The sequence below is a fragment of the Moschus berezovskii genome, chromosome 19 (assembly GCF_049115385.1).
Source record: "Moschus berezovskii isolate FMDL1 chromosome 19, NW_MosBer_1.0, whole genome shotgun sequence".
In the NCBI taxonomy this organism is placed as follows: Eukaryota; Metazoa; Chordata; class Mammalia; order Artiodactyla; family Moschidae; genus Moschus; species Moschus berezovskii.
In genome coordinates, this window is record NC_142478.1 from 4,249,784 (window position 1) to 4,264,461 (window position 14,678).

Sequence of the window (14,678 nt, forward strand, 5' to 3'; positions counted from 1 at the left end):
CTAAAATGGACTGGAATGGGTGAATTTAACACAGATGACCATTGTATCTACTAATGTGGACAGGAATCCCTTAGAAGAAATGGAGTAGCCATCATGGTCAACAAAAGAGTCAAAAATGCTGTACTTGGATGCAATCTCAAAAACGACAGAATGGATTACAGTAATCCAAGCCTCAGATATGCAGCTGACACTACCCTTACGGCAGAAAGTGAAGAGGAACTCAAAAGCCTCTTGATGAAAGTGAAAGAGGAGAGTGAAAAGGTTGGCTTGAAGCTCAACATTCAGAAAACAAAGATCATGGCATCTGGTCCCATTACTTCATGGGAAATAGATGGAAACACAGTGGAAACAGTGTCAGACTTTATTTTTTTGGGCTCCAAAATCACTGCAGATGCTGATTGCAGCCAGGAAATTAGAAGCCGCTTACTCCTTGGAAGGAAAGTTTTGACCAACCTTGATAGTATATTAAAAAGCAGAGACATTACTTTGCCAACCAAGGTCCGTCTAGTCAAGGCTATGGTTTTTCCCGTGGTCATGTATGGATGTAAGATTTGGACTGTGAAGAAAGCTGATCGCCGAAGAATTGATGCTTTTGAACTGTGGTGTTGAAGAAGACTCTTGAGAGTCCCTTGGACTGCAAGGAGATCCAACCAGTCCATTCTAAAGGAGATCAATCCTGGGTGTTCATTGGAAGGACTGATGCTAAAGCTGAAACTGCAATACTTTGGCCACCTCATGCGACGAGCTGACTCACTGGAAAAGAGTCTAATGCTGGGAAAGGTTGGGGGCGGGAGGAGAAGGGGAAGACGGAGAATGAGATGGCTGGATGGCATCACTGACTCTGTGGACATGAGTTTGGGTGAACTCCGGGAATTGGTGATGGACAGGGAGGCCTGGCGTGCTGTGATTCATGGGGTCGCGGAGAGTCGGACACGACTGAGCGACTGAACTGAACTGAAGTGAACTGAATCCAAGCCTACACCCCAACCAGTAATGCTGAAAAAACTGAAGTTGAACGGTTCTATGAAGACCTACAAGACCGTTAGAACTAAAACCCAAAAAAGATGTCCTTTTCATTATAGGGGACTGAACTGCAAAAGTAGGAAGTCAAGAAACACCTGGAGTAACGGGCAAATTTGTCCTTGGAGCATGAAATGAAGCAGGGCAAAGGCTAATAGAGTTTTGCCAAGAGAACGCACTGGTCATAGCAAATACCCTCTTTCAACAAGACAAGAGAAGACTCTACAGATGGACACCACCAGGTGCTCAACACCGAAATCAGATTGATTATATTCTTTGCAGCCAAAGATGGAGAAGTTCTATACGGTTAGCAAAAACAAGACCAGGAGCTGACTGTGGCTCAGATCATGAACACCTTATTGCCAAATTCAGACGTAAATTGAAGAAAGTAGGGAAAAACACTAGACCATTCAGATATGACCTAAATCAAATCCCTTACGATTATAGAGTGGAAATGAGAAATAGATTTAAGGGACTAGATCTGATAGATAGAGTGCCTGATGAACTCTGGACGGAGGTTTGTGACATTGTAGAGGAGACAGGGACCAAGACCATCCCCATGAAAAAGAAATGCAAAAAAGCAAAATGGCCGTCTGAGGAGGTCTTACAAATAGCTGTGAAAAGAAGAGAAGCAAAAAGCAAAGGAGAAAAGGAAAGATATAAGCATCTGAATGCAGAGTTCCAAAGAATAGCAATGAGAGACAAGAAAGCTTTCCTCAGTGATCAATGCAAAGAAATAGAGGAAAACAACAGAATAGGAAAAACAAGAGATCTTTTCAAGAAAATTAGAAATACCAAGGGAACATTTCATGCAAAGATGGGCTCAATAAAGGATAGAAATGGTATGGACCTAACAGAAGCAGAAGATATTAAGAAGAGGTGGCAAGAATACACAGAGAACTGTACAAAAAAGAGCTTCATGACGAAGATAATCATGATGGCGTGATCACTCACCTGGAGCCAGACATCTTGGAATGTGAAGTCAAGTAGGCCTTAGAAAGCATCACTATGAACAAAGCTAGTAGAGGTGATGGAATTCCAATTGAGCTATTTCAAATCCTGAAAAATGATGCTGACAAAGTGCTGTACTCAATATGCCAGCAAATTTGGAAAACTCAGCAGTGGCCACAGGACTGGAAAAGGTCAGTCTTCATTCCAATCCCAAAGAAAGGCAATGCCAAAGAATGCTCAAACTACCACACAATTGCTATCACACACTTGTAAAGTCATGCTCAAAATTCTCCAAGCCAGGCTTCACCAATATGTGAACCGTGAACTTCCAGATGTTCAAGCTGGTTTTAGAAAAGGCAGAGGAACCAGAGATCAAATTGCCAATATCCGCTGGATCATGGAAAAAGCAAGAGAGTTCCAGAAAAACATATATTTCTGCTTCATTGACTATGCCAAAGCCTTTGACTGTGTGGATCACAGTAAACTGTGGAAAATTCTGAAAGAGATGGGAATACCAGACCACCTGACCTGCCTCTTGAGAAACCTGTATGCAGGTCAAGAAGCAGCAGTTAGTACTAGACATGGAACAACAGACTGGTTCCAAATAGGAAAAGGAGTACGTCAAGATTGTATCTTGTCACCCTGCTTATTTAACTTATATGAAGAGTACATCGTGAGGAATGCTGGGCTGGAAGAAGCACAAGCTGGAATCAAGATTGCTGGGAGAAATATCAATAACCTCAGATATGCAGATAACACCACTCTTATGTCAGAAAGTGTAGAGGAACTAAAAGACTCTTGATGAAAGTGAAAGAGGAGAGTGAAAAAGTTGGCTTGAAGCTCAACATTCAGAAAACAAAGATCATGGCATCTGGTCCCATCACTTCATGGGAAATAGATGGGGAAACAGTCGAAACAGTGTCAGATTTTATTTTTTTGGGCTCCAAAATCACTGCAGATGCTGATTGCAGCCATGAAATTAAAAGACGCTTACTCCTTGGAAGGAAAGTTATGACTAACCTAGATAGAATATTAAAAAGCAGAGACATTACTTTTGCCGACAAAGGTCCGTCTAGTCAAGGCTATGGTTTTTCCCGTGGTCATGTATGGATATGAGAGTTGGACTGTGAAGAAAGCTGATCGCCAAAGAATTGATGCTTTTGAACTGTGGTGTTGGAGAAGACTCTTGAGAGTCCCTTGTACTGCAAGGAGATCCAATCAGTCCACTCTAAAGGAGATCAATCCAGGGTGTTCATTGGAAGGACTTATGCTAAAGCTGAAACTGCAATACTTTGGCCACCTCATGCGAAGAGTTTACTCACTGGAAAAGACTCTGATGCTGGGAGCGATTGGGGGCAGGAGGAGGAGGGGATGACAGAGAATGAGATGGCTCGATGGCATCACCGACTCGATTGAGGTTGGTTTGTGTGAACTCCAGGAGTTGGTGATGGACAGGGAGGCCTGGCGTGCTGTGATTCATGGGGTCGCAAAGAGCTGGACACAACTGAACTGAACTGAAAAGTCAATGAAAAAACACTCTAGGTTGAGAAACTGAGGAAGAGGTTGCCAGAGGAATAGGTCCTCACCAGAGGAAACGGCGAAGGGCTGGACTCACTCGGCTTGTCTCCAATGCTCTCATAAGCATCTTGTTCTTTGAAGTTGTTTCACTCAGCCCTTAACAATTCTTTTCATTTAGCCTAAGGAACATTCCCTGCCTATGTAGTCCTTGGGATAATCCAAAACTAGGCTGGGAGCCATGATTAATAGCTAACTTGGGAGCCTGGGAAACTGATTACACTTAGAAGTAGAGACAGCATGTCTAGTAAACCCGCGTAAACCTGATGCTGTCAACATTCCGCAGGTGTCCTGGTTTTTGTCATGTTGCTATGGTTTTTGAAGTCTTACTTCCTTGTAAAACTATATAATAACGCCTGGAAAATAAAGCCTTTTGTCAGTCTCCAGAAGGCTGTAGTGTCCCTTCTTTCAGAAGCAACTCCACCGAGCTCTACACTAAGAAGTCATGGTAAAAATGTTGTTTGTTCTAGTGCTTTAAGAAGATAAAACTTTAGATTAACTATTATAGTTGTTTATAGAATTAAGAAAGAAGATTGGTGAGTGTTTACATGTCATCATAACATTTAAATTATTATTTGCTGTTTTTTTATGATAAAGTTGAGTTTCTAAGTGTTTAACAAAGAGAGACAAAAAATAAAAAATAAAGAGAGACGAAGAAAATTTCCATAATATGGAATGCCATGGTAGAAATATTTCTATCAAGTGATGATTTGTGATGCTGAGATTTATAAATGTTTGTTTCAGAAATCGTATACGTTAGCATTTCTTTTTTGTAGAAAACTGTTTCCATTCCATTTTGTATTGATAAATGTTTCTCACAGGGGATTTTCTTCACCAAAATTTTGGCAGTTAACTCACTAATTCTCAGCTCACAGGTCTACACAGATCTAGTTCTAAAATGTCCAGCAAGTGAAAAACATGGGGTGATCTGCCTATCACTGGAAGATTGGAGGGTTTGCTAAGGAAAAGAAAATTTTTTGCATAGCATTTCTCTAGTGTCTATAACGTGTTTTTTTTGTTTGTTTGTTTTTTATATAGTGAGCCTACATGCTGTGACATGCAGAGCTTGGTTAATGGGTAAGCAGATGAGTTTCAACTCCAGATCTGCACATAGCATGCAACTTTGAGTTGGTTACTTATTTTTGAGTTTCAGTCTCATCTCTGGTAAAAGAAGGATAAAGCACGATAATAATAATGATACTTCTTATTCACTACTTTAAATTATTTAGAACATGCTGCCAAACAACTAATTCCCAAATTTCCATGTCTATCACTGCTTTTCAAATTCAACTCAAACCATTCTTTCTAAGAATCTCTCAAACTTGGAGCTCCATTGTCTCCTTTGATACTTATGTTCCTCTTGTAACACAGTGCTTTGTTTTTGTTGGCTTTTCTTATTGTTTCAAACCATTTTAAGCGTCTTCTTTTTTCTGAATCATATTTCATCTTTAAAGACCAAATATATATGTATTTTACTTATATCACTATCAAAAAGCTTATGTCTGGACACACAGCAGGCAGACAGAAATAAAATGTATGTTATCTAGCCCTAGGGGGTACACATAACTTCTTTGTCATCTTCAGCCTAGCTGAGATCACATGTGACATGCCTGACTTCAGCAGCACAGACTGAACAGTTTTGAACAATGATGGCAATATTTCTCTACTATGATAGAGAAATCATCATAAGACTTTGATGCCTGTCTTATCTGAAACATGAGATCACTATAACTTAAGAAAAACTGAATACACTAGTTGTACTAAATCAAAAAGAGAAAAACAACAACAACCACTGTCATACCAAAGACAAGAATTTTCCGCAGTTTATTGTGGTCCACACAGTCAAAGGCTTTGGCATAGTCAATGCTCAAAGAGGAGCCTTTATAAACTCACAGAGAAATCATTAAAGTACCTTTGTTCCATCAGAGCTTGGGTCCCCATGTCTTTCTTTCTTTCCTTCTTTCTCTCTCTTTTTCTCTCTCCTTGGCTGATTCCTTAGAGCGTAGAGACCTGGCTTGCCCACTCTCCTGCCCGGGCTTCTAAGACTCTCTCGAGAAGGCGCCCTGTGCCTTCACTCCCCCTCGAGAGGGCGCCCAGTGCCTTCATGGGAGACGCAAGTTCTGTGCCAAGGACTTTATTGGTTTTCTGCATAAACTAGGGAATATCAACCTCTTTCTCTCTTTCACTTTCTTATCGTGGTCTCCGGACCACCAGGTCTTGGTCCTTTAAAGGACCGCAAGGAAGAATTTAAAATTAAAAGAACAAAGTATTTGGTTACATTCAGGAAGGGGAACTCATGTACACCTGGGGCAGATTCATGTCAATGTATAGCAAAACCAATCAACATAAAAAAAAAAAAATTCAAAATGGTTACCATATCAGATTTAGAATTTTTTTCTTACTCCTTCCCTTGAATCAGTCCTGGAGAAACTACAGAAAATAGAAGGAATCAAAAGTCTAAAAGAAATAACATGAAAGCCTGTGAGAGCTCCAGACAGACTGAAAACATCTCAGAAGGAATAAAGAGGAGTGGTGCTGCAGGCAGCATCTGCCTCTGGCTAAGAGAATCCAGGCACATCTCTGAGAGGCTGTGTTGGAGGCACATTATGTCTCACTCTTCTCTCTACAGCACCATAGACCGTCATTGCCTGCCTCATCACCACAACGGAGAGGGAAATGGCTACCCACTCCAGTGTTCTTGCCTGGAGAATCCTGTGGACAGAGGAGCCTGGTGGGCTGCTGTCCGTGGGGGTCGCACAAAGTCGGACATGACTGAAGTGACTTAACATGCATGCACGCATTCATTGGAGGAGGAGATGGCAACCCACTCCAGTGGTCTTGCCTGGAGACTCCCAGGGACAGGGGAGCCTGGTGGGCTGCCGTCTATGGGGTCGCACAGAGTCGGACACGACTGAAGCAACTTCCACAAAAATTCCCTCAAGCCTAGACTACTTGGTCTGGAGGAAACAGATGAATATCAGAAAAAATTCAAAGGTAGTACAAAATTCACTGGAGTGAGGGGCTGGTATAAATGGGATGGACAGCCTAGTACCCTCAGGCATTCATTATTTGCCTTATCTCTGCTCCAGGCAGCAGGGTTCACATCACTCTGAAGAAAGTCTTGCCTGGTGGTTAAGACAGCAAAGAATCTGCCTGCAACGTGGGAGACCTTGGTTCGGTCCCTGGGTCGGGAAGATCCCCTGGAGAAGGGAATGGCAACCCATTCCAGTATTCTTGCCTGAATAATTCCATGGACAAATAGGCCAAGGGGTCACAAAGAGTCAGACAGGATTGAGTGATTAACATTTTCACTTTTCAGGCTACTTCTATCTAAGGTTTGTTTGTTGTTGTCGTTGTTGTTTTATAAAAGGTGAATCCTTCAGGACCTAGTGGGCTCCCTAGTGACTTTGTAGTGCCTGGAACTGTGTGCACTGGTATCCCTCCCTGCCCTTTCCTTAAATTCACAGAGATGACAGGTACTTATAGGACTTTGGTTTTTCCCCAATACATATTAAAAGTCAGAGCAGGAAGGCATTCTAAGAGAACATGAACTTAAAAGTCAACATGACTAGACTCTTGGAAGAACAATTTTTTCAACAAAGAACACAAAATCAACAAAGGATATCACATGAAGCAGTTATTAAAATAAAATTTTTAAACAATCATGATCAGTTCAGTTCAGTCACTCAGTCGTGTCCGACTCTTTGTGACCCCATGAATCACGATAAATGCCCTTAAAATGATGAATATTAGTAATACTTAGTTGGAGAAAATAAATAGAAAAAAGTAGAAATATTAATTCTGAAAAATAAGTTATAATAGTTTAAGATGAATAGTAGGATAAAATATTAGAGAAATGAATTAGTGCACTTGTAGACTATCTTGAAGCACTCTTCCTGAGGGTTAGAATGGAAAGGAAAAGGGAAATAACATATGAGCTAATAGCACATAAGTTAAGAGATATGGAGAAGAAAAGCAGAACTACTAACATATGGAAAATAGGAACAAATAAAAAATAAAAATGGAATTTTTAGTGAAATATAAGGACATTAGTAAGTTCTAAAACCTTCCTATAAAGAAATAAAAATCAGATCTAGTTTAGACTTCCTAACAGTAGCTTTGATGACAAGATAGTTTTGAGCAATATTTTTGAAGTATTTAAATAAATCAACTTTGAATTTTAATTTTTAATCAGCCAGATTGCTATTTAAACATGAGGGGTATGCACAGCAACCTTTTCCAGCTTTCCTTGGAGTTAAGTGTTGCCTTCTCTTTATATTTGGCCAAGGGAAAATAGGCAGAAGTATGCTACTTCTAGTTCTTTCCAACAAAAGTATGTGAGTCTTTTATACCCATGTGTTGGTGAATATTGATTTCTAAGGCATTTTGGGAGCTATGTGCTAGAAGCATTTCCTTTGTCAACCCAGGTCCCCGAATGACCATGTGGAATACAATACCCTCCTTGCAGATGATTGTTCTTTGTATGAGGAAGAAATTGTTTTCTGTTATGTAAATTCATTGTTGTTTTGTGGATTATCTATAATTTACGTTGCCTTGATGCAAATAATTTTGTACAGACAGACTTCATTTGTCTGTGCTTTGCTTTATTGTGCTTTGCAGACAGTGCATTTTTAACAAGTTGAAAGTCTGTGGCAACCCTGCACTGAGCACGTTCATTGATGTCATTTTCTTCCAACAGACATTTTCTCACTTTGTGTTTCTGTGCCACGTCTGGTAATTCTCACAATATTTCAAACTTGTCACTATTATTTTATTATTATCATTATATTTGTTATGGTGATCTGTGATCTTTTTAATTTCTGTTACAACTTGCTGAAGGCTCAGATGCTGGTTTGCATTTTTTAGCATGGAGAGAGTGGGTTAAGTACACGTCTACTTAATTTTACTAGTTACTTCCACGCTGCTGTTTCTAGCCACATAGGACAGTTGTCATACCCCCACATCGTACTAATACAGCATTATCAAACTTTCTAATGTTTGCCAGTTCTATAGTTTAAATGTTCTAATGTTTAGAGTCATACCATATTGTTGTAATTTTATATCTCTAATTATTAATGATTTTGAGCATTCCAGTCACATGAGTTTGGTCCTACATGGGATTTTGTTTGTTCAGGATAGATAACATCAAATGGAACAGATTGAGGACATCTTTCACTAAGAAAGAAAGGAAATTCATGAGGCCAAACTCAGAAGAGGATAATGCAAGGTGTGAATTCCCCACCTGCTTTCCTCCCGCAGATTAAGTGTGCAAGTCCTGGATGCTGCTAAATGGTGCGTATGTCTGAATTCTAAGGGAAGACACACTTCTTCAGTCACTTTCCAGTCACTTTCCCTCCTTACAGTTCCAGCCTGGGAGTAACCTTGTCAGTAGGGAACTGTGGTATACACAGTCATCAGGATTTAGTTGGGAACTTTTTACAGTTGTTTGGTAATGACAACGGTTCATACTTAGAGACCTTGGACAAATCTATGGACTTGTAGAACAACATGACTGGGTCAGAGACCTAAATCAAAAATTTCTCAAGCATTGTTCTGCTGACCCACTTTCTAGGCAATGATCTGTGCTCTCTACTTTCTGCCTAAAGAGCAGCCTTTTATTTACCAATTTAAAATCGACTCTGAGAAGCTGTTTAGCAATCTGCTGGTATTATCATCTATACTTAGACCTACACTGCTGAAAAAGCCCCTGTCCATCAGGTATATTGTCAGAATCAAGTCAGGAAATCAGAAATCAATATGTATTTCAAATAGAGGGAATGTGGTACAGGAAATCTGTGACATGGATATTAAAAACAGTGAGAGAGAAAAGGGAACAGAGAGGAAACTCAGATATTAGTAAAGTAGGGAAGTTGCTTATGACTCTTAGGGTTATGGAAACAAAAGAGGATGCAATGTTTCCTGTGCATACAAGTGGGACTAAGCCATTGGCTACTGGAACTAAAGAGGAGATCCCATGGCCTAGGCTGGAATTGATGAAGGACTACAACCCATTTCCATAAATATTCCTAAAACAAAGAAGAAGAAATAAACCCTTCTTCTCTCTTCCCCACCTCTGACATTATACTAGGGACTTTCATTTGTTGAAGACAAGACAAAGGAAACAGGGCAATGTAGTTTGCAGATTCTCAGACCCAAAACTGCAGTGAAAAGTAGAGAACAGATACAGTGCCAGGAATAATAGGCAATGATGGACAAAATGGGCATGGGGTTTTGAAGTTTACATAATTTTGAAAGAACAATACTAGTAAGCTTGTAAACAGTTACATTTTTGGAGATATTATTAAATATGAGCCAATATTGGATTTTGGCTTATTACCCTGGTCCCAGTAAAACCTGAGCCTGCACTAACAGACAGAGCTTAGTCTGCTCCCTAAGGCTTCCATTGCCTAATAAAATAATCAGAACCTGGGCTCAGCTGGTGATCTCTGCTTAATAGCAATACCCCCTGGCTATATGTGGAGACAATGGACAAACAAAATTCATTGTTTTCTGAATTTCAAAATAATGGCAGTTATATCATCACTTTCCTCCAAGGGGACACAGAAAGACACTGTGTAGTGGCCTAGGGAAAGTTGGTTTCTCCTCAACATTCTCTTTCTAATCACCAAGGTATACTATTCTCTCTTTTCTAAAATTTATTATTTTATTATCTTAAAAATATTTGGAGTACATAGTTGATTTACAATGTTATATTAGTTTCAGGTATACAGCACAGTGAATCAGTTTATATATATGTGTATATATATATACATATATATTTCTTTAGACTCTTTTTTCATATAGGCCATTACAGAATATTGAGCAGAATTCCATGTGCTATACAGCAGGTTCTATTAGTTATCTATTTTCTATATAGTGGTGTATATATGTCAATCCCAGAAAGACAAACATCGTATACCACTTATATATGAAATTGAAAAAAAAAAAATTAAAGAGTACAAATAGAAAAAAAAAGTTTTTAATTTAAAATGAGTGCAAATGAACTTAGTTACAAAACAAAAGTAGAGTCACAAATGTAGAAAACGAACTTATGGTCACCGGGGGATGTGAAGAGGGGAGGGATAAATTGGGACATTGGGAGTACTGTTCTCTTTCAGCCCAAACGTTAAATTTATCCAGAGGAATGAGGCCATAGCACAGTATCCAACTCCAGCTACAGAGCACTTGAGCTTAATTTCTGTTGTAACCTCTCCAAGATACTGCTTAGATCAAAGGGACATACAAACTGTCATCTGCCAAATCCAATAAGCCCATCCCAGCTCTGAATGAACTTGTCCATTTATTAACAATCCGCACAATGGATCACTGCTACCTCAGACACTTTCTTTTCTTGTTTCTTCCCTGTCTTTACCTTCCTTGTGCTCTACCAACCTGACTGCTCCTTTCCAATTTCCTGTGCTAGTTTGTCTGGTTTGTATTTACCATTTGTCTGGGGTTTATCTTAGGTTTCTTGTTTTGTTTTTTGTTATGTGTTTGCTTCAGTTCCCTTTAATGCCATAAGACATAGTTTGTGAAATCTCGATTCACCGGTCAGAGATCAGTCCTGAAACTTTGGAGGGGGAGTGTTGAGTCAAGAAAACTCCCCAAGGGTTATCAGTTACTGAGAACTCCCATGAATGCCTCCATACAAGACCCAGCATCTCCCAAATACCAGCAGTACCCAGTGCAGGATGCCTCATTCAAACTACAAGCAAGACAAACCCAATCATCAGCAGGCAGGAGTTCCAAAGGACACCACAAAATACCACCTCACACAACCCTGCCCATTGGAGGAAAAAAGAAAAAAACCTCACCTCCTTCCACAGAAACACAGGCACAATTCACTTCCAACACGAAGCCTACACCAACTATGAGACCAAATTTACCCAAGGGCAGAAAATGAAATGAAAGGAAGAAGTAGTACAACTCTAATATCTGGGAAAAGGAGACCTGAAATACAGTAAGTTAGAAAAAAATGAAAAGAGAAAAACTGTATAGACAAAGGAACAAGATACAAACTCACAAGACCAAACAAATGAAGACAAAATAGACAAACTATCTGAAAAAAAATTCAGAGATTCAGAGTATTGATAGTAAAGATGATTCAAAACCTCAAAAATAGAATGGAGAAAATGCAAGAATCAATTTACAGATTTAACAAGGACCTAGAAGTAACAAGAATAAGCAAATAGAGATGACCAATACAATTAATGAAATTTAAAATACTCTAGAAGAAATTAATGACAGAATGAAGTAGAAGAACGGATAAGTGAGCTTGAATATTGCTGTTGCTGTTGTTCCATCACTCATTCATGTCCAGCTCTTTGTGACCTCATGGACTGCAGCATGTAAGGCTTCTGTGTCCTTCACCATCTCCCGGAGCTTGCTCAAACTCATGTCCATAGAGTTGGTGATGCTACCCAACCATCTCATCCTCCTCATCCCCTTCTCTTCCTGCCATCAATCTTTTCCAGCATCAGGGTCTTCTCTAATTAATCAGCTTTCTCATCAGGTGGCCAAAGTATTGGAGTTTCAGCTTCAGCATCAGTCCTTCTAATGAATATTCAGTACTGATTTCCTTAGGATTGACTGATTTGATCTCCTTACAATCCAAGTGACTCTCAAAAGTCTTCTCTAACACCACAGCTCTAAAGCATCAATTTTTTCAGTGTTCAGCCTTCTTTATGGTCCAACTCTCATATCCATATATGACTACTGGAAAAACTATAGCTTTGACTATATGGAGGTTTGTTCACAAAGTAATGCCTCTGCTTTTTAATATGCTGTCTAGGTTTGTCCTAGCTTTTCTTCCAAGGAGCCGGAAAATAGAATGGTGGGAATAGCTACTGAAGAACATAATAAAGGAAAAAGAAAGAAAAGAATTGAGGATAATCTCAGAGACCTTCTGAGACAATATTAAATGCCTTAACATTCAAATTTATAGGGGTCCCAGAAGAAGAGAAAAAAGAAAGTGTTGCAGAATTTTTGAAGATATTATAGTCAAAATTTTCCCGTACATGGGAAAGGAAATTGTCAATCAAATCCAAGAAGTGCAGATAGTCCCATACAGGATAAACCCAAGGAGAAACACACCAAGACACATACTAGTCAAACTAATAAAGATTAAACACAGAGAAAGACTATTACAAGCAGCAAGGGAAAAGCAACAAATAACATACAAAGGAAACTCCATATGATTAACAACTGATCTTTCACCAGAAACTCTGCAGGCCAGAAGGGAATGGCAGATATAGTTAAAGTACTAAAAGGAAAAAAAAAAAATTACAACCAAGATTACTCTACTTGGCAAGGATCTTATTCAAAATTGATGGATAATTAAAAAGCTTTACGACAAGCAAAAGTTAACAGGATTTAGCACCACCAAACCAGCTTTAAAACAAATGTTAAAGGAACTTCTGTAGGCAGGAAACACAAGAGAAGGAAATTACCTACAAAAACAAACCCAAACCGTTAAGAAAATGCCAACAGGACAATACATTATCAATAATTACTTTAAATGTAAGTAGATCAATTGCTCAAATCAAAAGACATAGCCTGGCTAAATGGATACAAAAACAAGTCTCTTGCTGGCTACAAGAGACCCACTTTAGACATAAAGACACATATAGACTGAAAGTGAGAGGATGGAAAAATAGGTTCCATGTAAACGGATATCAACAGAAAGCCAGCAAAACAATTCTCATATCAGACAAAATAGACCTTAAAATAAAGAATATTACAAGAGATTAAGAAGGACACTACATAATGATCAAGGGATCAATCCAAGAAGAAGACCTAACACTTGTAAATATTTCTGCACCCAACGTAGGAACGCTTCAATACATAAGGTAAACAATAACAGACATAAAAGGGGAAATTGACAGCAACACAATAAGAGTAGGAGACTTTAGCATCCCACTTACACCAACAGAGAATCAAAACAGGAAACTGATAAGGAAACACAAGCCTTAAATGACACACTAGAACAGATGGATCTAATTGATATCTTTAGGACATTTTATCCGAATTCAGAAAAATACAGGATTGATTTCCTTAGGATTAACTGATTTGATCTCCTTACAATCCAAGCGACTCTCAAGAGTCTTCTCTAACACCACAGCTCTAAAGCATCAATTTTTCAGCTTTCAGGCTTCTTTATGGTCCAACTCTCATATCCATATATGACTACTGGAAAATCTATAGCTTTGACTATATGGAGTTTATTTCTAAGTGCACGTGGAACACTCTCAAGGATAGACCACATCTTGGGTCACATTTCAAGTCTCAGTAAATTTAAGAAAATTGCAATCATATCAACCATCTTTTCTGACTGCAATTCTTTGAGACTAAATATCAATTACAGGGGAAAAAACTGTAAAAATCACAAGCACATAGAGATTAAACAATACCTTTGTAAATAACAAACAGGTTACTGGAGAAATCAAAAGAGAAATTTAAAAATTCCTAGAAAAAATTACAATGAAAATATAACAACCCTAAACCTATGGGATGCAGCAAAAGCAGTTCTAAGATGGAAGTTTTAGCAATATAATCTTACCTCAAGAAGCAAGAGAAACATTAAGGACTTCCCTCATAGCTCAGCTGGTAAAGAATCTGCCTTCAGTGCAGGAGACCAGGATTTGATTCTTGGGTTGAGAAGAAAATAACAATGCACTCCACTATTCTTGCCTGGAGAATCCCACGAACAGAGGAGCCTGGCGGGCTACAGGCCATGGGGTCGCAAAGAGTCAGACATGACTGAGCGACTGAAGAACAAGAGCAAACGTTACATATAAAACAACTGGAGAAAGGAAAAAAAAAAACAAAGTTGTAGAAGGAAAGCATATATGTCAGAGCAGAAATAAATGAAAAATAAATGAAGGAAACAATAGTAAAGATTAATAAGACTAAAACCTGGTTCCTGGAGAAGATAACACAAATTGACAAACCATTAGCCAGACTCATCTAGATAAAAGGGAGAAGAATCAAGTCAACAAAGTTAGGAGTGAAAAAGGAGAGGTCCCAACGAGCAACACGGAAACAGATGAATCATAAGACTGTTATGACAACCATGCGCCAATGAAATGAGCGACCTGGGAGAGATGGGCAGGTTCTTAGGACAGTTCAGCCGC